The sequence below is a fragment of the Aquarana catesbeiana genome, linkage group LG01 (assembly GCF_042186555.1).
Source record: "Aquarana catesbeiana isolate 2022-GZ linkage group LG01, ASM4218655v1, whole genome shotgun sequence".
Classification (NCBI taxonomy): Eukaryota; Metazoa; Chordata; class Amphibia; order Anura; family Ranidae; genus Aquarana; species Aquarana catesbeiana.
The window spans coordinates 56,572,601-56,595,107 of record NC_133324.1 but is presented as its reverse complement, the minus strand read 5'-3'; the positions used below and the strand labels follow the sequence as shown (position 1 = coordinate 56,595,107).

The following is a 22,507-nucleotide window of genomic DNA, read 5'->3' as shown; positions in this document are numbered from 1 at the left end:
AATGTAAAGCTGACCAACTGTACTTACATGGGGTCACCTGGTGATCCTGCCGGCAACACACTTCCTGTCCAAGGGTGACAACTCTTATTCCCCCAAACTGTATCTATGGAAGAGCAGCATTGTGCCCCAAGGCTGATCTCTTCTGATTTGGACTGCGGAACACCTCCCCCGCTCCATATCATAGCGGGGAGTTTTTCTGTAGTCTACAATAAGAAAACTTAGTAGGGATGAGAATGCTGCTTGAGATTTAAAGCTGAACTCCAGCCTTCCCCCTCAGTATTGCACAGCTGTACCGGCTCCTTTCCTGTACTGAAACTGCTTACTCCGATTTCACTGCACACTGTGAGCTTCTCACAATGTGCATTAGAACCTGCAGCAAGTCAGATAGAACTCACCTTATTTACTGGCTGGAGGACATCCAGCATCATCTTGCCCTTTCCTCCCAAGCCTGACTGTGCCCTGTGCTGCTCCTTTCCTTCATTGGATTTCAGTTTTGTTCAGACATGGAGGCTCAGCATCATGTGGGTGCTACCATGTAAATGCAGCTTGCATGGGAATGCCCACTCCTCCAGACTGGCATCAAGGCATTTTGATATTTGCATACACGGGGGGAATATAATTATTTGATCCCCTGCAGATTTTGTAAGTTTGCCCACTTACAAAGAAATGAAGGGTCTATAATTGTTATCATAGGTGTATTTTAAATGATAGAGATAGAATACCAAACAAAAATCCAGAAAAAACACATGATACAAAACAAATGTTCTAAATTGAGTTGCAGGTCAGTGAGTAAAATTAGTATTGGATCTTCTTCTAACCAACAATAATTCTGGCTCCCACAGACTGGCTACAGTATGTGCTCATGTGGTACACAGGTCAGTCCTGTCAATTTAAGAAGGTGCTCCTAACGACAACTCGTTATGTGTATAAAAGACACCTGTCCACAGAATCTTTTTCCATTCATCCTGGGTTCACACTGATGCAATGCGGGAACCACCCATGCGATCCGATTGTAGTGCGGGGAAAAACAAGTCCCTGCACTATTTTCTGTGCAAATCCAATGCGAGTTCAGCCATACAACCGTATGGCTGAACTCACATTGCCCAAAAATTGCATGTGATTGGCACCTGCGGTGCGGGTGCCAATCACATAAAATTTCTGAGATCGCGCTAGTGTGAACCAAGGGCTTAAACCTCATCATCATGATAAGCAAGACCAAAGAGCTGTCAAAGGACATCAGAGACAAGATTGTAGACCTGCACAAGGCTGGAATGGACTATAAGATAAGACCATCAGTAAGAAGCTTGGTGAGAAGGAGACAACTGTTGGAGCGATTATTCGCAAAATGGAAAAAATACAAAATAACCATCAATCTCCCTCGGTCTGGAGCTCCATGCAAGATTTTGACTCATGGGATAAGGATGATCATGAGAAAAGTGAAGGATCAGCCCAGAAGTATACGGGAGGAGATGGAGAACTGTCAAGACAGTTGGGACCACAGTCACCAAACAAACCATTGGTAACACAAAACACCACCATGGATTGAAATCCTGTTCCCCTCTCCTGAAGAAGGCCCATATAGAGTCCTGTCTGAAGTTTGCCAATGAACATCTAAATGATTCAGAGAAGGACTGAGAGAAAGTGCTGTGGTCAGATGAGACCAAAATTGAGCTCTTTAGCTTTAACTCGACTCGCCGTGTTTGGAGGAAGAAAAATACTGACTTTGACCCCAAGAACACCATCCCTACAGTCAAGCACGGAGGTGGAAACATGATGCTTAGGATCTGTTTCTTTGCTAAAGGTACAGGTCGACTTTGCCACATTGAGGAGTCAATAGACGGGTCTTGGATGAGAACCTTCTTCACTCAGCCAGAACACTGAAGATGGGTCATGGATGGGTCTTCCAGCATGACAATGACCCAAAATATACCGCCAAGGCAACAAAGGAGTGGCTCAAGAAGAAGCACATTAAGGCCATGGAGGGGCCTAGTCAGTCTCCAGACCTTAATCCCATAGAAAATGTATGGAGGGAGCTGAAACTTCGAGTTGCCAAGAGACAGCCAAGAAACCTTAAGGATTTAGAGAAGATCTGTAAAGAAGAGTGGAGCCAAAATCCCTCCTGAGATGTGTGCAAACCTGGCCACCAACTACAAGAAACATCTGACCTCTGTGATTGCCAACAAGGGATTCTCCACCAAGTACTAAGACATGTTTTGCTTGGAGATCAAATACTTATTTTACTCACTGAACTGAAACTCAATTTATAACATTTAAATAACGTGTTTTTTCTGGATTTTTGGTGGATATTCTGTCTCTATCATTTAAAATACACCGATAATAAAACATTTTAGATCCTTAATTTCTTTGTAAGTGGGCAAACTTCCAAAATCTGTAGGGGATCAAGTAATTATTTTCCCTACTGTAACCAAGAGAAAAACAACTGAGGACGGCTCTTGAGATGAGTACTGAGGGTGCTGTAATTTTTACAGGAAGCTATATACAGCACTGTGCATGGCCCACCGACCAGCTATGATCTGCCTGCATCGCATAGAGAAGCACAGGGACCCAGTGATAATATCACTAGAGCTACTATAAGGTATGCAATGAAATCAGAAATATTGTATTAGTATGGTGATGAGGAAGGAGGAACCAGGGAAGACACTAGGCTCTAGACACTAAAATAAGATATGCAAAGGAAATAAAAAAGAAAAAAATATATTTTGTTGATGAAGGGAAAATGAATGATGAAGGGAAAAAGGGAACCAGGGAAAGCAAAATATAAGATGACATCACTGAGTCTAAAATAAGGCACGTAATGAACCTAAAAGGTGTTTTCAGGAAGCTAAATAAAAGCACTGTACCCACTCACCAGCTAAGATCTGCCTGCATTGCATAGAGAAGCACAGAGACTCAGTGATTGCATCACTGGGGCTAAAATAAGGTACACTATATTACCAAAAGTATTGGGACGCCTGCCTTTACACACACATGAACTTTAATGCATCCCAGTCTTAGTCCGTAAGGTTCAATATTGAGTTGGCCCACCCTTTGCAGCTATAACAGCTTCAACTCTTCTGGGAAGGCCGTCCACAAGGTTTAGGAGTGTGTCTATGGGAATGTTTGACCATTCTTCCAGAAGCGCATTTGTGAGGTCAGGCACTGATGTTGGACGGGAAGGTCTGGCTCGCAGTCTCCATTCTAATTCATCCCAAAGGTGTTCTATCGGGTTGAGATCAGGACTCTGTGCAGGCCAGTCAAGTTCCTCCACCCCAAACTCGCTCATCCATGTCTGTATGGACCTTGCTTTGTGCACTGGTCCAAATCATTTGGTGGAGGGGGGATTATGGTGTGGGGTTGTTTTTCATGGGTTGGGCTTGGCCCCTTAGTTCCAGTGAAGGGAACTCTTAAGGCGTCAGTATACCAAGATATTTTGGACAATTTGATGCTTCCAACTTTGTGGGAACAGTTTGGGGATGGCCCCTTCCTGTTCCAACATGACTGCGCACCTGTGCACAAAGCAAGGTCCAAAGACATGGATGAGAGAGTTTGGGGTGGAGGAACAGGAAGGGTCATCCCCAAAATTTTCCCACAAAGTTGGGACCATGAAATTGTCCAAAATGTCTCAATATAATATGCAATTTATCGTTCGTTAGAAAATTTCCAAACTTGTCCTTCGTTTTTCAGCCAGTGAATGGGCACAAAACCGATAATCGATGGGACATTTTAGAGCTGAAAAAAACCCCAAACTAACTAAATGGCCGAATTTCGGCTGATTTTTCGGATAGTGTATGGCCAGCATTAGACTGGGATGCCATTAAAGTTCATGTAAAGGCAGGCGTCCCAATACTTTTGGTAATATAGTGTATGTAATGAAATCGGAAATATTTAATTTGCCTGTTGATGAGGGAGGGAGGAACCAGGGAAGGCAAAACATAAGAGGATTAAACGTTATTGTCTCCCCATTATACAAAGTCACGGAATAGCACCATATAGAATCCGCTCTTCTCTTATCCGCTCTCCTCAAGACCTTCTACTCTCAAGTAGGGCTGGGAGATTTTCTAAAAATAAAAAAAAAAATCTGCGATTTTCTTAAAAAGAACTCGATTCAAATCAAGTTTTTTTTTTTTGGACACCGTGCCGGTCCTGGGGAGCTGCAGGCAGGAGTTTTTAGGCGAGGCTGCGGCTTCGGCCTGGTCCGTGGCGTCCGGCCTCGCGGACTAGGCCGAAGCCGCGGCCTCGCCTAAAAACTCCTTCCCGGCAGCTCCTCAGGACCGGCGCGGTGGAAAAAAAAAAAATCTATAATTTTGAATCGATTTGACCTCTCAACTCGATTCAAGATTTAAATTGATTATTTTCCCCAGCCCTACTCTCAAGCTCTCTCATCTCCTCCTCTCATGCTCGTCTCCAGGATTTCACCAGAGCCTCTCCCATCCTCTGGAACTCGCTCCCTCAACCTGCTATCCCCTACTCTTGCTACCCTTCAGGCGATCCCTGAAAACTCATCTCTTCAGGAAAGCCTATCACGTCTCCAACTAATCTCCTACCACTTCCACCAGCTCATTCCCCACAGTTACAACCTTTTGTACCACCTGCCCCACCCTATTAGATTGTAAGCTCTTCTGAGCAGGGCCCTCTTAATCCTCTTGTATTTTATTGTATTATAACTGTATTGAAGGGCTGTGAGATTTTCTAAAAAAAAAAAAAAAAAAAAAAATCTGCAATTGTCTTGAAAAGAACTCGATTCACGATTCGAATCGAGTTGTTTTTTTTTTTTTTGGACACTGCGCTGGTCCTGAGGAGCTGTGGGCAGGAGTTTTTAGGCGAGGCCGCGGACTAGGCCTAGCCCGCGGTGTCCGGCCTCGCGGACTAGGCCGAAGCCGCGGTCTCGCCTAAAAACTCCTGCCTGCAGCTCCTCAGGACCGGCGTGGTGAAAAAAAAAAAAAAATCTAAAAAAAATCGATTTGCTTAAATTTTGAATCGATTTGACCTCCCAACTCGATTCAAGATTTAAATCGATTTTTTCCCCAGCCCCACTGTATTGTCTCCCTCTTATATTGGAAAGCGCTGTGTAAACTGTTGGTGCTATATAAATCCTGTATAATAATAATAGACCAGGGATATGCAATTAGCGGACCTCCAGCTGTTGTAGAACTACAAGTCCCATGAGGCATAGCAAGACTCTGACAGCCACAAGCATGACACCTAGAGGCAGAGGCATGATGGGACTTGTAGTTTTGCAACAGCTGGAGGTCCGCTCTTTGCATATCCCTGGATATTTCTTGCACACAGACTCACGTCAGCGGAAATGGAGGCCGCGCACATACCTGCGCTGGTCTGGGTGTGATGGAGTGTGTGCGGCGTTGATTTTCTGGTGTGATGAAAGAAGAAGAAGATTCACTAGGGGAGGTGGAATCCTGGAAGGCCTATAAGCTATTAGTTGTCAGCAATGGCGGCCGCTGAGCCTCCCACATTCCACGAATACCTCTTGCCAGAGGATCTCACTGATCCAGAAACAACTTCCCAGGGAGAGATGACTTTCTGGCCCCCGCCAGCATGAAACCTCAACCGCGCGCCTCGCACTGATGAGGCCTAACAAGTTGGAAACAGCTGTATGCAAGCTGGATAAGTGGGCTCTATATTTAGGCTGTAACCGAGATATCCAGCGGCAGCTCTGCATGCACAATTGGGCAGAAAGTATCGCTCGGCCTATCCCCGGCCGCCGCTCTTAAATCAAAGATGAAGGCCTTTTGTTTTGGGATCTCCGCGAGAAGAGCCGATAAAGTGAACATGTTCGGGGGTTTAATTCGTCTTGACGTTTTACTGATAGAGATTCCCTTGGCTGCGGTGGGAGCAAATCGCTAGCCTGGCAATCCAATCAAAATCTCTCACATTGGGGGGGGGGGGGCACAGATGGAAAGTCCAACTCAACAGGTCAAATCTTTTCCAAAAAGCATAAGATATTTTATTATCCATTTACTAGACTGGGGGTGCCGGCTCAGAGATTGCACAGGATAGGAAAAATCCTGGTGTCTGTGCAGTTTTTGTTCACAACTGTCTGACACGGATCAGCCCCTGCTGCAGCTTCACAAGTCGTGACTTGCTTCAAAAGTTACAATGTACAGACTGAGCAAATCACAGAGGGGAAGGGGAGACTGAGGAAATGCTTCCTCCTGGCTGCAGCAGACTGGTGACACCATCTCAGATCACACCCATTTAACCTCTTGCTTACTGGGCACCTAAACCCCCCCTCCTGCCCAGACCAATTTTCAGCTTTTAGCGCTGTCACTCTTTGAACGACAATTGTGCGGTCATACAACACTGTACCTACATGAAATTTTTATCATTTTTTTCCCCACAAATAGAGCTTTCTTTTGGTCGTATTTGATCACCTCTGCGGTTTTTTATTTTTTGATAAAAAAATTAAAAAAAATAAATAAAAAAAAAAAAAAATACAAAGCCGTTTTATATTTTGTTAATAAATTTTGCAAAACAGGTAATTTTTCTCCTTCATTGATGTACGCTGATGAGGCTGCACTGATGGGCACTGATAGGCGGCACTGGTGGGCACTGATGAGGTGGCATGTATGGGCATGAGAGGTAGCATTGGTGGGCACTGAAGGGCACTAATAGGTGGCTGTGATGGGAACTGATGGGTGGCAGTGATACGCAGCACTGATTGGCACCACTGATGGGCATTGATAGGTGGCACTGATTTCTGGCACTTATGCACTGATTCATGGCACTGTGTGGGCACTGGAAGACAGTATTGGTGGGCACAGATGAGGCGGCTACGCCTCTTCCTCTTCAGGACCGATGTCCCTTGCACTGAGGCCGGTGACCGGCTTTTTGAGGAAAAAAAAAACGATTACCAATCCTCTGTTTACATCACGTGATCAGCTGTCATTGGCTGATCATGTGGTAAGGGGCCGGGAATTGCATTTGAAAGACTCCTGCGCAAATAAAGTACGACATAAAATATTGCAACAACCACCATTTTATTCTCTAGGGTCTGCTAAAAAAAAAAAAAAAAAAACAATAAAAAAAAACATATAATGTTTGGGGGTTCTAAGTAATTTTCTAGCAAAAAATACTGATTTTAACTTGAAACCAACAAGTGTCGGAAAAAGGCTTAGTCTTAGTTAAACTTCCCTCATTTACAGACAGAAGTTCATTCCTTTCATCTAAAGAACAAAATGTTACAATGTTTATAGTTAGGCTCAGCGGATGAGGAATGGTTGTGAAACTTGGCAGACTGCCTGTTTTTTTTTTTTTTTTTTTGACAGTTGTGGGCTTGAGCAGAGAACTCTGCATAGAATCGGGGAAAATGCTTTGTTAAGATCGAGGGGAGAAAGAATTGTGATCTCGATTCTTAATGGTTAATCGTGTAGCTCTAACTGGGAGGTGCGTTTTTTTTTTTTTTTTATAACTAACCAAAAAATGCAACGAGCAAGATTTTTAACACCACAATGGAAGCACAAGAAGTCAGTGTGAAGACATACATAGAATTTAAAGGGATGCATTTTTCTTGAGCTTTTCTTGCGCTAAAAGGTGCCGATAATGGCTGACAATAAATTCATTTTCATTTGAATTAATTATATTAATTAAAAAGTTAAATATAATACAATTATATATAAAAAAATGTTTTTTTTTTTGTTTTGTTTTTTTTTTAACTGTCATTTTCGGTACCAAAATTTCCATTTGGCACACCTCTAATAGCTATTAGAAATGAAGAAAGGTAGCTGGGTGGTGGTCCTAGGAAGCCCTCCATGAGAAATACTACGCTTCGCTGGAGTCCATGTAGGCAGGAAGTGGCTGCAGAGAGGATGCGGGTGATCAGCAGCACTAAGATGTAACAAACAAGGTTAAAAAGTAGAATTTTATTGAAAATTAAAAGGTAAAAAAAACTAAAAATGTCAGTTGGGGGTTTAGATCTAATTGAAGGATAATTTATATGGCTAAAGCTCCCACTCCCAGACAAGCAATCAATTCAGCTACCAGGCCCTGGCTCGCTGTATTCTCCTGGCCTAGATAATGACCGGCTTCTGTCACCAACATGATGGATGCCCAGAGCCCCCTTGACTAAAAATATACCCAGGAACCTGTATTCCATCCGCAGACCAGAAATAGCGCAGGTCTGGCAAACATTAACCGCGGATTGAAATCTAAGCAACGGGGAACATTCTATACAGCTGGAAGTAGGTCACACCAAGGGCACCACAGACACCACAATAAATGATAAACCGAGGAACGGAAATAAGGTCTCTCAAACTTTACGTCTTCTTTGGTAGTCGATGATGACTGGCAGAACGTGGTTAAGTGTAACCCCCCTCATCTTTCCCCCCCAGGATGTTACTAAAGCCCAATTGTATCTCCAAACTGCAGCTCTTTGCTTGCCTTTTTCTGGCCCTTGGGGCACGATTTCTCACATCGACACCATAGGTGAGGCTCTATTCCTCCCACTGACACCAACGATGGGGCACTATTACGCCCACTGATACCAACAATGTAGAACTATTACTCCCACTGATACCAACGATGGGGCACTATTACTCCCACTGATACCAACAATGGGGCACCATTACTCCCACTGACACCAACGATGGGGCACTATTACTCCCACTGATACCAACAATGGGGCACCATTACTCCCACTGATACCAACAATGGGGCACTATTACTCCCACTGACACCAACCTTGAAGCACTATTCCTCCCACTGATGATGGGGCATTGATTATCTACCACTGATGCCTGGCCATTTTCTACTTCCATTGGTTACACTCCAACTCCCCTAAAGCTTAATGGACAGTAAATCTGGCTCTTTGTTTGGAAAGTTTGGATATCACTTGGTGTAGAGTATGGGCCTGGGTTTGGATATATCAGAGAATTCCTTTACTAAACACCCAAGTCTACTGTATGAAGTACATTCATCATGTTCATTATGGTGGCAACCACCATTTTCCCTAACATTTTCCATATCCAAGGTGGGGAAGGGGAGTGCTGGCTGGAATTGGGGAAGGAAGGTCAACTGGAGAAGAGGAAAGTGAAGAAAGAGAGATAAAAAAAAAAAGTTCAAGGTATTGTGGAAGGGTAGCTACAAATTTGCCCATGGCTACAGTTAGGTCCATATATATTAGAGCACAGGCACAATTTTAGTTTTCTTCAGTTTTCTTCAGATATTCACCAAAACATATTCAAGCTATAGTTATATAATGGATAAGGGCTGAAAGTGCACTCTCAAGTTTAATTTTAGGGTATGTACATCCGTATCGGAGGAAGGGTTCAGGAATTACATCTCTTAAAAGTGGTTGTAAACCCTGTTACACCACTTTTACCTACAGGTAAGCCTATAATAAGGCTTACCTGTAGGTACCGTGAATATCTCCTAAACTTGCACAGTATAGGAGATATTCACTGTATCTGCATGTGCCGACGTCATCGTTTTTTTTTTCTGAGTTTAAAACCATTTTAAGAATAGCAACCCCACCTTTTTCAATGGACCAAAAGTAATTGGACAATTTAATCAAACGCTGTTTCATGGCCAGGTGTGGGCTTCTCCTTCATTATTTCTTCATCAAGTAAGCAGGTAAAAGGTCTGGAGTTGATTCTAAGTGTGGTATTTGCATTTGGAATCTATTGCTGTGAACCTACATCAAGCGTTCAAAGGAGCTGTCCATGAAAGTGAAACAGGCCATTGTAAGGCTTCAAAAACTAAACAAATCCTTCAGAGATAGCAGCAACATTAGGAGTGGTCAAATCAACAGTTTGGTACATTCTGGGGAAAGAAGAATGCACTGGTGAGCTCAGCAACATAAAAAGGCCTGGACGTCCATGGAAGACAACAGTGGTGGATTATCGCAGGATCCTCTCTATGGTAAAGAAAAACCCATTCACAACATCCAGACAAGTGAAGGACACTCTCCAGGAGGTGGGTGTGTTATTGTCAAAGTCTACAATCAAGAGAAGACTTCACGAGAGCAAATACAGAGGGTTCACCACAAGGTGCAAACCATTCATAAGCCTCTAGAATAGAAAAGTCAGATTAGACTTTGCCCAAAAAAAAACATCTAAAAAAGCCAGACCAGTTCTGGAAAAGCATTCTTTGGATGGATGAAACTAAGATTAACCTGTACCAGAATGACGGGAAGAAAAAAAGTGTGGAGAAGGCTTGGAAAAGCTCACGATCCAAAACACACAACGTCATCTGTAAAACATGGTGAAGGCAATGTGATGGTACGGGCATGCATGGCTTCCAGTGGAACTGGGTCATTGCTGTTTTTATTGATGATGTGACAGAAGACAGAAGCAGCCGGATGAATTCTGCAGTGTTTAGGAGAGATACTGTCAGCCCAGATTCAGCCAAATACAGCAAAGTTGATTGGATGGCGCTTCACAGTACAGATGGACAATGAACCAAAACACACTGCAAAAGCAACTCAGGAGCTTTTGAAGGAAAAGAAGTGGAATATTCTGCAATGGCCGAGTCAATCACCTGATCTCAAACCTAATTGAGCATGAGTTACACTTGCTGAAGGCAAAACTAATGGCAGAAAGACCCACAAACAAAGAATAACCGAAGACAACTGCAGTTAGAGCCTGGAAAAACATTAGAAAGGAGGAAACCCAGTCTTTAGTAATGTCCATGGGTTCCAGACTTCAGGCAGTCATTGTTTTAATTTTATTCTGGTGGCATACAGAGCCAAAAGCATGAAAATTGTGCCTGTTGTCGAAATATATAGGGACCCAGCTGTATATACATCTGCACCTACGGTTGGTGCCCTTCATTGCCCCAAAAAAATGAGTTACAGGTGCGTTTGTTCGAGCTTTGAGGCACGTTGAGTGCTCATTCAAATGGTAAAGCTTAGAGTGTGAAGGGCCCTAAAAGAGGAAGGAGTGTGACAAAGTGAAGTTCAGATAAACAGAAGGGGGGATTTTATACGAGAAAAGGATATGGCATCATTAAAAGGTTAATGAGCTTAGCAGGATGGAAGACTGCGAACCTAACAAGAGCGCAATTAAAGAGAATTACATGCATTTATCAATGTCCGTGGCCGGGAAGAGAGACAACATCTTCCTATAGGCCAGAGGGACAAGAAAGCCATTGTAAACCTTTGGGGCTGGCAGGAGGCTTCAAAGAGATTATCCTTCCAGAGGGGACACGCCAGAGAACGCCGATAAGAAATCCCCCGTACCGTACCCTCATATAACCTCAGGTTTGGTGCACCTGGAGTTTACTGTCCTCTTTGTAAGCCCCAGCTGTGTCAAACACCACGTAAATGGCAGCTGAATTCTCTATCATAATTACAGCAGTCTGCCGATTGTTGAATCAAACTGCATTGTGTGTGATGGTTAGTTCCTGTACTTGCCCAACAGGACCAGTGATAAGCTTGGGAATTTCCCCGAACTTATCTACACCCAAAGTTTTTTTTTTTTACTCCAATGAGCTGCCGGCCAGGACATTCCTCATTCCACAGCCCTCATTGGAGGGGGAAAAAAAAAAAAAGGAGCACCAGCTCGGGTACAGATGAGTTTGGAGGCCACCCCAGATCTGAACTGGTGTGATACTGAAGGTTTAATGTACAGGCTTCGGCTTTAAATTTGTGCCTGGTTAAACTTTTAACGTTCAACTTCTTCCATTTTATTAATTTTTGTAGTTTCTGGGCAGAAAGGGGGTAGCGTTAGAACCTCAGAAGGGTTTTCATTGCCTTTCGTCCTGTGCTGTCAGAGGAAGGAAGTGAGGTCCAATGACCCAACAGGGGCCAAGTCAACACAAAACAAAAACATTTTGGCTGGAGTTGGGCTTAAAATAGAACTATAGGTAAAACAATTTTTTCCCCATTTTGGAAAGAGTAAGGCCCGTTTCTCACTGGTGTGACATGCGCTCCGACTTTGAGAGCACATGTCGCATGACAAGTAGCGCCCCATTAAGTGCAATGGAACTGTTCTTATAGGAGTGACTTGACTCGCTCCGACTTAGAAAAAGGTTCCTGCACTACTTTTGGTGAGACTTTGGCACAACTTGCATTGATGTCGGTCAATGCAAATAACCACTCGTTATGCCCAAGGTATGGAGAATACCATCTCTGAACACACAACACATCCAACCTTGAAGCAGAGGACCACATCGGGTGCCACTCCTGTCAGCTAAGATTAAGAAACTGAGGCTACAATTCGCACAGGCTCACCAAAATTGGACAATAGAGGATTGGAAAAAACGTTGTCTGGTCTGAGGAGTCTCGATTTCAGCTGTGACCTTCAGATGGTCGGGTCAGAATTTGGTGTAAACAACATGAAAGCATGGATCTATCCTGCCTTGTATCAACGTTTCAGGCTGGTGGTGGTCTAATGGGGTGGAGGATATTTTCTTGGCACACTTTGGGCCCCTTAGTACCAATTGAGCATGGTTTAAACACCATGGCCTACCTGAGTATTGTTGCTGACCATGTCCATCCCTTTATGACTACAGTGTACCCATCTTCTGATGGCTCCTTCCAGCAGGATAATGCACCACGTCACAAAGCTCAAATCATCTCACCACTGGTTTCTTGAACAGGACAATGAGATCACTGTACTCCAATGGCCTCCACAGTCACCAGATCTCCATCCAATAGAACACCTTTAGGTGGAACAGGAGACTCGCATCATGGATGTGCAGCCGAAAAATCTGCAGCAACTGCGTGATGCTATCATGTCACTATGGACCAAAATCTCTGAGGGATGTTTCCAAACATCTTGTTGAATCTATGCCACGAAGAATTTTTGGCAGTTCTGAAGACAAAAAGAATCCAACCCGGTTTTAGCAAGGTGCACCTTATGGCCGGTGAGTGTATATTATATTATATGGTTGAGGTGGGCTTTACTACTGAGCTGTCACAAATGGCGTCCCTTGTTTGGTCTGGGAGCGCAGTCACTCGGCACCAGCTGGCACAGTGAGCTGATGGGGTGGGCTCACGACCACGTGATCACCAACAACCAATCACAGCAAGGCCCATGTAACTTTCATGGCGTTTATGAACTTTTAAGGGGGCCAGCTCCCATTAGCTGTAAGGGATGAATAAAGAACTTTAAGGGCCTTAAAATATAACCAAATTGAATCTCAGGAATGCTACAATAAGATAAAACAATATAATATTATATAGGAGTCTTCATCGGGTATACACAACATCGGCACTCCAGCTGTTAAAGACAGCCAATAGAGTGCGAGTAAGACGAGAAAAGCCCTTTTATCAAGATATATCCTAACAATTCAGCATCATATGAGCACAGGAGTAGGATACAGTTAAGACGATCGATTGCTGAAGAACAGGAATGAGCCAGAAGTGTGAGGAGGAGCAGGAGGGTCAGGCTAGTCTCAGGCTACATGCAGCTTGTGCATTCTGTGTTTGGCTCTCTTACACTGCAGATCACTGAAACGTATCAAATACAAGCCAAAGAGAGAGAAAAAAAAAAGTAATTTTCAGCCAGAGATTGCACGTACTGCCCAGCATTACTGACATCGATAGCTTAATAAAGTTACAAGTTTAATTTGTGCATCCAGACCAACACAGCCCCCTTTTAAAATGAGCCACCATGCAGCTTCCTCACATTCCACTATGAGCGCTTTTCAATTATTGATTCAGCTTTTCCTGTAAGCCCTTGAAAAATACAACCTTAAGGCAAAGAACTGAACAGATAAATCATTTGTGTCACTGTCAGATCGGTAACACCGCCACGCTTTCCGCTCTAGGCTTTAGGAAACAGAAGACGGCACGAAACATATACACACCAGGGCGGGACAAATCCAATGCGATGAGCAGGCAAAAGGATTCAAAAGGTGACAACCGGCTGGCTGGACCTCTCAGAGCCATGAAGGTGTAAGGGCCCCCTTCACATATACTGTATATACACATTGGGTCATATTGCCCATCCCCCACTAAAGTCTAAACCATAAGAACCAAAAATTGTATTAGGATTATATTTTTATTTTTTTTTATATTGCAGCTTTAACCCTTAAATTGTTTCCCTTTTTTTTAGGCTTTTTTTGCTTACCTGCATCTTACCTGTCCTTTAATGTGTTGGCTGCACTAGTTTTCTTTAGCTAGGGCTATTTTCCCTTTATTTTTTTTTTATCTGGTGATCCTGCCTGTAGCAATACTTCCTGCCTTAGGGCGGTGTCAGGGCTGGGCTCACCCCTTCCTTCTCAGAGCTGGCCGCACAGGCTGTCGGCTAATTGCCAGCTCCTATCTCTCTCCACAGTTACTCAGCTGTTGATGATATCCTGCTCGTCAGTCCTGCTTACTTAAGCCGTCCAGTCCACAGGGTCTCTGCCTTCGCCTTGGTCAACATAACAGAAACTATCTCCTGCAATCCTGTTCAAGACTTGCTTTGCTGACATCCCTTCTGTCTCCAGATCCTGCTTGCTGTTCCATTACATTGATCCCTGACTTCTGGCTTGGCTGACTATCAGTTCCCGTTACTGAACTTTGGCTATGTTTTGACTACGTTTGTTCTTTTTACTTTTATTATTAAACAAGTGTGATTTAACTGTACTTCTGTCTCGGCCTGATTTCATGGTTTCTGACAGGCATTCACCCTAATGCATCTCTGAACATATGGAGGGAGGTGTTCTGTGGTTGACAGAGGTGAACTGGGCAAGAGGACCCAAATACAAGGACATGAAGAACATGCAAATGACATGCAGGTTGTGTGTCCTGACCAGGATTCAGCCTGAGGACAGTGTTTCAAGCCAAAAGTGCCAACTACTAATTTAGTGTGCTGCCACTTAAGTAAACTTTGCGCTCTGCAGCAGGTTGCGATGTGCTGCGGAGCACTGACACGCATTAGCCCGCGTTACACGTAAGAATGACAATATTTGAACGTTTTTGGATTATTTTCAACTAAATGTGTCATGCCCAACATGTAATAACACTGTTGTGTATTAATCTTTCAACGCAGAAAGGGGAAAAAAAGAACTGATGCGTCTTTTAGGCTCCATTCACACTTGTCATGTGACTTTGAACATCAAAGTCGCATGACAATGACAGCCCATTCTTTTCAATGACATTCAGTGCGACTTTGAAAAGGTGCCTGCACTACTTTGGTGCAAAATTTGGTCCAGAGAATGTAAAGACGGATGAAAATCACACCAAAAAGGCGCTCCAAAGTTGAACTTTGGAGGCGCGCTAATGTGAATGGAGCCTTACTGTCCATGAGTGTGTGTGTGTGTGTAAATATATTTTACTTTTTTTATTTTTTTTCCCTTTCTTATATTTTATATATATATATATATATATATATATATATAAAAAAAAAAAAAAATCTAAATATATATATATATATATATATATATATATATACACACACACACATACACACATACATACTTCTTATATTTAGAAGTTAGAGTCTAAATAAAAAAAAAAAAATAATAATAATATTATATATATATATATATATATATATATATATATATATATATATATATATATATATTATAATCTAACTTATATATTATTACCTTCTTATATTTAGAAGTTAGATAGATTATTATATAAATTATAAACAAAATTCAGCCATTGGGTAGAATAGGGCATATTTGGAGATCCGCTCCATTCATAAAACAGAGTATATTAATAAAGCAGTGAATGAGCCCCTTCACCGATGGTGAATCAATCACCGTCATTTAAGACACATGCACCAGGAAGATTGACCCAATTATAAATACGCCCGGAAGAAACCTTGGGTGTTTTTCGGCCTACAGCCCTTCAAACCTCTGCAGAGCGGCGCGGCGGTGGCGGCATCGCTCGCCTTTGTGTTAACAAACAAGTGAAAAATCACGAGGCTGGTCAGGCCGGGGGAGGGAGATGATGGGGAGGCCAAGGGATGGGAGTTGAAGGTAGCCGCAGCATCCACACAACAGACAGCTGGTGTTTGGGTGGTGGTAAATCACCCTCAAATGAGCCTCTTCCCTCTGTTCAATGAGGCCGAAACAACAAAGGGAGGCACAGCTTGCAGCCGGACAGCCTGCTCGCCAGCCACAGACACAAATGACAGCTTCATTCAGGAGCTTGGAGGCCATACAAAAGCCTGGAAATCAATCCAACGTCCTACGTCCTCAGACAATGGCGCAAATCTTCTCGGAATCTAAGCTGCCAATGAGGGAGGTGGGGGGGGGGCACCATTCAAGACGGATCAATCCCAGAACCTGCCATGAATAAGAAGGGGAGGAGGGGGGGACAAATCCACACTTTATTAATGGTGCAGCCTTGCCGCCTGTTTTCATTTTGGGCTGGTTCCCCTTATAGGTGTTCATCTTTTCCACTATGTTTATGTCGATAAAGCTTCACCTATCTCAATAGGTCTAAATAGGTTATTGAGGGATGGCAATTTACACATTTATATAGTAATCCACTGAAGTATACATAAGCCAAAATCCTTTATTTTTTCAAATTTGGATTGAGGTTGGAATGTTTAAAACCCTTTTTATGCCACTATCTGGGAAAATTTTCCTTCACTTCCTGTCTTGTAAGGCCAACAGGAAGTAAGGGGAAATCTCTGCAAAGTAAGGGAACCCCCCCCCCCCCCCCCCCTTTTTTCACACTATCCCATTGTGTTATAACACTGGTGCGATGTGGTGCATTCTGTTATGAATGGTAGCCCAATGCACCCTGTAACAGTCATGCGTTGCAGTGTAGGCATCACTTTTTGGCACAGTTAATTCAGCCTGGGTTCACACAGGAGCAGTGCATGCCATTCGGACAGGAAGCGCCCCGCATGCTATTCTTTGCAGTGCGATTTAAGCCCATTCATTTTGTATTTTCACAGAGGTATCGGTACTGGTGAGTACTTGTGTACAATTATTAGTACTCGTACTTTCCGGTAAAAAAAAAACGGTATGGGTGCAACCCAAGGGAAAGGGTCCAGAGAAATGATGTGCGGTCAATGCTGGAACGAGTGCATGTAGACAGGAAGTGGAAGAAAGAAACAAGATTTGCAACAGTTTTGTTTAGCCTGGCCTCATAATATAAAATATTCACGCGTGATAAAGTAAAGCTTTAGCAAAGATCTACTCAATACTAACTGAGCCTAAATGTACACACCATTTCTGTTCCTTATGGCATTCGGGCATAACCCAACCGCTGCATGATTTTTTTGTTGGCATGAACTTCTAATTATTTTTATTTATTTGTGGACATGAACTGCTAATTATTTTTATTTATTTGTGGGCATGAAGCAACCACTACTTTTTTTTTTTTTGAGGGGTGGTGGGGGTTCAACCATGAACCAACCACTAGATCCTTTCTTTTTAGGATTGGGGAATATGAACCAACCACTAGATGATTTTTTTGTGGGCATGATCACAACTGCTAGAAAACTGACTGATAGGCGACCGTACCCATACAAATTTTTTGAACCAACTGCTGGATGATTTTTTTTGGTGGGCATGAATTAACCAATGATTTTATGGTTATGAAACACTTTATTGTTTTTTTTTGTCTGGTTATGAACCCACCACTAGAAGATTTTTTGGGGCATAAATCAACTGCTAGATGTTTTTTTTTTATAATTTTTTATGATCCAACCATTGAATGTTTTGGGTTTTTTTTTTTTGGTAGACATGAGCCAACTACTAAATGATTCTTTAATGGGTATGAGCCAGCCACTACAAAATTAAATTATCTTTTGTTATAAACCAACCACTACAGGAATTTTTTTCCGGCTATAAACCAACCACTGTATGATTTTTTTTTGTTACGAACCAACGACTAGACTAGAAGACTTTTTTTGGGCATAAATCAACTGATAGATGCTTTTTCTTTTTTGGGGGGGGCATGATCCAACCACTGAATGAACCAGCCACTACAAAATTATTATTTTTTTCGGTTATAAACCAACCACTACATGAATCTTTTTTCGTTATAAACCAATCATTGTATGGTTTTTTGTCACGAACCAACCACTAGAGGTTTTTTTTTTTAGGGCATGACCCAACTGCTAGATAATTTTTTTGGGGGGGGGGTATAAACCAACCACTAGAGGATTTTTTTTTTAGGGCATGACCCAACCGCTAGATCATTTTTTTGGGGGAGTATAAACCAACCACTGGATGATTTTTTTGTTATGAACCAACTATTTTTTGGGGGATAAACAAACCACTAGATTCTTTTTTTGTTATGAACTAACTACTAGAGGATTCAATTTTTTTTTCCTGGAGGGGGGGATAACCTAACCACTAGATGATTTTTTGTAAGGAACCAATCACTAGAGTATTTTTTTGGAGGCGTGACCCAACCACTGAATAATTTTTTAGTGGGTCTGCACAGCCTAATGATTTTTTGGGGGGCATAAGACAACCACTAGATATTTTTGTTTGCACATAAAATAACAATATATATATATATATATATATATATTTTTTTTTTTTTTTTTGCCAATATCCAACCGCTAGATGTAAAAAAAAAAAACAAAAAAAAAAACATGCTGTATGATCCCACCCACATTTACATACTTCCACTGGAGTGCACAATAATGACGCAGGAAAACACATGCAATATTGAACATTGCTGCACGTGCGTGAATAGGGGTGAAAGGGCCTTAAGGCTACATGACTAAGGCAGGCAATGGTACACCAAGTCATTAGTATGGAAATGCAAGGCACAAATAATGGGAATCCACGCTCCGAGAGCCAACGCTGGCTTTAGAGAGACAGGTCCATTTTGGAGCCTCTTAAGAGCTGACAGGACTTCCTGGTCTAAGTGACAGGGAAACAAGGGGTGTAATTTAGTCGTGTGTACTCGCCATGTAAGGGGCCGCTTGTACACCCCACCCCCACATCCTTAACCGTCTTTAATGAGGTGTATCTGCCTCTTTTACTTCAGACTGGAAGAGGAGGGGGGGGGAGATGGGGGAAGGCGCTTAAAGGAAAAGTACACAGAAGAATTTCTGACCATCCACAAAAGAAAATTGAGTCTAATTTCCCCGGCAGGGCTTCTATCGCTGTTTTTTTTTTTTTTCATTTGGCTTTTGTAACTTACCTAGGCCAATCCACTGCTCAGCGGGGATCAAAATTAAACAGGCAGCCCATATGCCATTCCTCACTTGTTGTCTGCTCCCTTGCTGCCATCTGGCCTACTCGCTCAGCCAGAGAGGGAGACAGAAGAAGGCCAGACAATGGGAAAGGAAGGTGGTGACGTTCGTCTTGTCCCATCTGCTCTCCATGGCCACATGCTCATAGAGGACTCGCTGGAAAACAGGAGCCTGAATGAGCCAGTTTGGATTTGGTCATGGCCTCAAGGCCTTCAGATACATACAAGAGGTCTTCAGAGCTCTACCTCAGAGTCCAGCTCCCCAACGTGCTATAAAGCTTCATGGGTGACAACAAGCAGTTTTACTGCATGCCAATGGTAATGATCAAATTCACTCCAGGATGACCTTGTTTACTACAGACGAGTCTCAAAATGTTTGCATTGCTTCATTCACTACCCCCTCCCGAAATGCATACAAAGAGAACAAGCTCATAGATATTTAAAATGTGTAGTCCATAAAGATATAGGCTTCTTTGATAACAGTTCCCCAACGTAAACTAAAAATCATTACAGAACCCTTGGGCTAGTTCAGGGGTGCTCAACCCGTGGCCCCTGCAACCTCAAACTAGGGAAGGACATGCCCTCGCTCTGGGATGGCGGGTAGGCGAGTCCAGATTATGATCAATGGGTTCCTTACCCGCCTTCCCAGAGCATCAGAGTGCATGGAGCTGGCACCAGTAGCAGAGAAAGCAGGCGCCTGCATAAGCCGATGCTTCCTCTGTAGTGCCGACTCCTGTCCCAGGCAGAGTGATACCAAGTGCACGTCACCCCAGGACCTTTCTAGCAGTCTGGAGAGCAATGCCAGCAAAAGCTGGAAGGGGAGTAGAAGGTCAGTGTATTAAACACATGCACTGCACTTTTTGCAATTTGCAGATTAGCAATTATAAAAAGGGGGTTATTAGGCTGCTTTCACATTGATCTGCGGGTGGAATAGGAAGAGGAATAGTGCCTCACCTTTGGTGTCAGTGGAAGGAACAGTGCCCCATTGTTGGGGTCAGTGGAAGGAATGGTGGCCCATTGATGGTGTCAGTGGGAGGAATAGTGGCCCATTGATGGTGTCAGTGGAAGGAATGGTGGCCCATTAATGGTGTCAGTGGGAGGAATAGTGGCCCATTGATGGTGTCAGTGGAAGGAATAGTGGCCCATTGATGGTGCCAGTGGAAGGAATAGTGGCCTATTGTTGGTGTCAGTGGATGAGATGGTGTCTCATTGTTGGTGTCAGTGGGAAGAATGGTTCCTCATATCAATGAGAGTGACAGAGCCTTGTATCAGGTAGTTGGAACAGTGCCCCAAGGGCCAGATAAAGGCAAGCAAAGGGCCATATCTGGCCCATGGGCCCTACTTTGGAGACCACCGGTGTAAATGGTGGAATCTGCTTTTCGTTCAGCCCACTAGCTGAAAATTATTTGAAAACAATTATTCTAGTTAATAGGGTCAAATCAATGATCGTTTTCCAACATAGCGACAAGGAAACTCGAAAGAGAAGGGTGAACCTTTTTCATGAATAAACAAAATTCTAACCGTGTGTGGTCTTCATGTGGGGAAAAATTATATACCTATTGCAATGTGCACCCTGAAATCGAAAGTAGAATTAGCATGGAAATTGAATTAAATGTTTCAGGGTTTTCATACAAAATACAAACAATTTTTCAGAATGTGTGTATAAATAAAATTCTACTGGCGTAAGATCAGCTTTACATTGTTTTTTTTTTTTTTTGTTCTTTTTGCGGCTCCCTACTTTACAGGTGAAACTTGCCAAATCGTATAAGGAACAAACAGCGGAAAACGACTTAGAACTTCGGATCTAACTCTAGCATGGTATAAGCCATTTGTTAAGGCTTTCCTTTTCTGAAATTTAGGTTGCAATGCTTAGCAGGGAACGTCTTTAAAATAAGCCGTGGAAGCAGACAGAGGCTGGGAAGCCATGCTTATCGCAACAACGGTGAAATGTTTAATTAGGATTAGCCGGCATCTCATGAGAGCTTACAAAGTGGATGAGGCCTCGTAGCCAGAGGTCTATTGTGAGTCAATACTAATAACTTCTCCCACCAATTATCATAATCAAACTGCTGCAGCTCCACCTGCCTGCTTTTCATTGATAGCGGGGGTCACTTTAAACAGCCGGCGCCCTCCATCACCTCTTAAAGGGGCCCATGGACCCAAAAGGCATTCCATACTGAAAAAAAAGCTGCTTTCATCTGGAACAGAGTTTACAAGCATAGAACAAAAATGTAACATATTGCAAGTTATTAGTCCTTAGATGTGGTAGCTGCCTTCGTTTTCTTGTTTGTGGTGCATTTCCCATTCATTTCAACTGGCGAGTTGGCTAGTAACATACTTCCTGTCCTACGGTGACCACTCTCACTCATTGTACTCTATGGAGGAGCAGCACCACCATAACCTTGTGACAGGGCCCTCTCCTTTTTCCACATACCTATTTGGGAACAATGTATCTGCTAAGAGTGGAGCACAAGCAGAGACCAGAAAATTATCAGCAGGATCAACAGTCTTTATTTTTTCACTAAGACTCATTTACACTGATGGCAGCCCTTGCCCGCCCTATGAAAAGCAGAGAGTGGTTGACAGGTGGCTGGGAGGCAATACACTACCTCCTCGATGCCTGTTTTAAGCCTGAAATGTTCACACCATGCCACAACTTTGTGCATTGTATGCGATTGCGGCGGGACCCCATTCACTTGAGTAAGTCACGTTAGACAGGTAATACCATTTTTGCCATGGCTGCACCGCAGCCGCAACATGTGTACAACCCCCTACGGCCGTTGTATTAGGTCAACTGGGGAGGTAAACCAGTGCCTAATTTTACCACTTGCTGACCGCAAGAGTGATTAGGCCCTAACTCAACAGATTTAACAAAGTATTTTTAATGATACATTTAGCATTTAGTAAAAGGTTTCCATATGCTTTTAATGTATACCACCCAGACCTCCTATGTGAGGTCACCTAGGCCTCACTCACATTAGAAGTCATCAAAAACAAAGATAATGCTTGGTTGAAAGAACGCTATTCCTTTAGTTCGGTTGAGCGGAATACAGCTGGATCAAGTAAGGATCATGTTATGTTATATCCTCTACATAAGGATCAAGTGGGGATCATGTTAGGTTATATCTTCTACATAAAAATACATAAAAATGTACATAAGGATACAGAGGGATCTACATAAAGATCAAGTGGGGATCATGTTATGTTATATCCTCTACATAAAGATACATAGGGATCTACATAAGGATACAGAAAGATCTACAGAAGGAGCTACATAAGGAGCAAGTAGGGATCATGTTACATCCTCTACACAAAGATACATAAGGATCTACATAAGGAGCAAGTCGGGATCACATTATGTTACATCCTCTACATAAGGATACAGAAGGATCTACACAAAGATAAAGTGGGGGATCATGTTATGTTATATCCTCTACATAAGGA

The 22,507-nt window shown here is 42.9% G+C and overlaps 1 protein-coding gene across 2 annotated transcripts in view; it reads right to left on the bottom strand.

Moving 5' to 3' along the window:
* The window catches only part of SETBP1 (SET binding protein 1), a 277,298-nt gene that overhangs the window by 181,856 nt on the left and 72,935 nt on the right, over window positions 1-22,507 (bottom strand). The gene's annotated exons all lie outside the window — the stretch shown is intronic.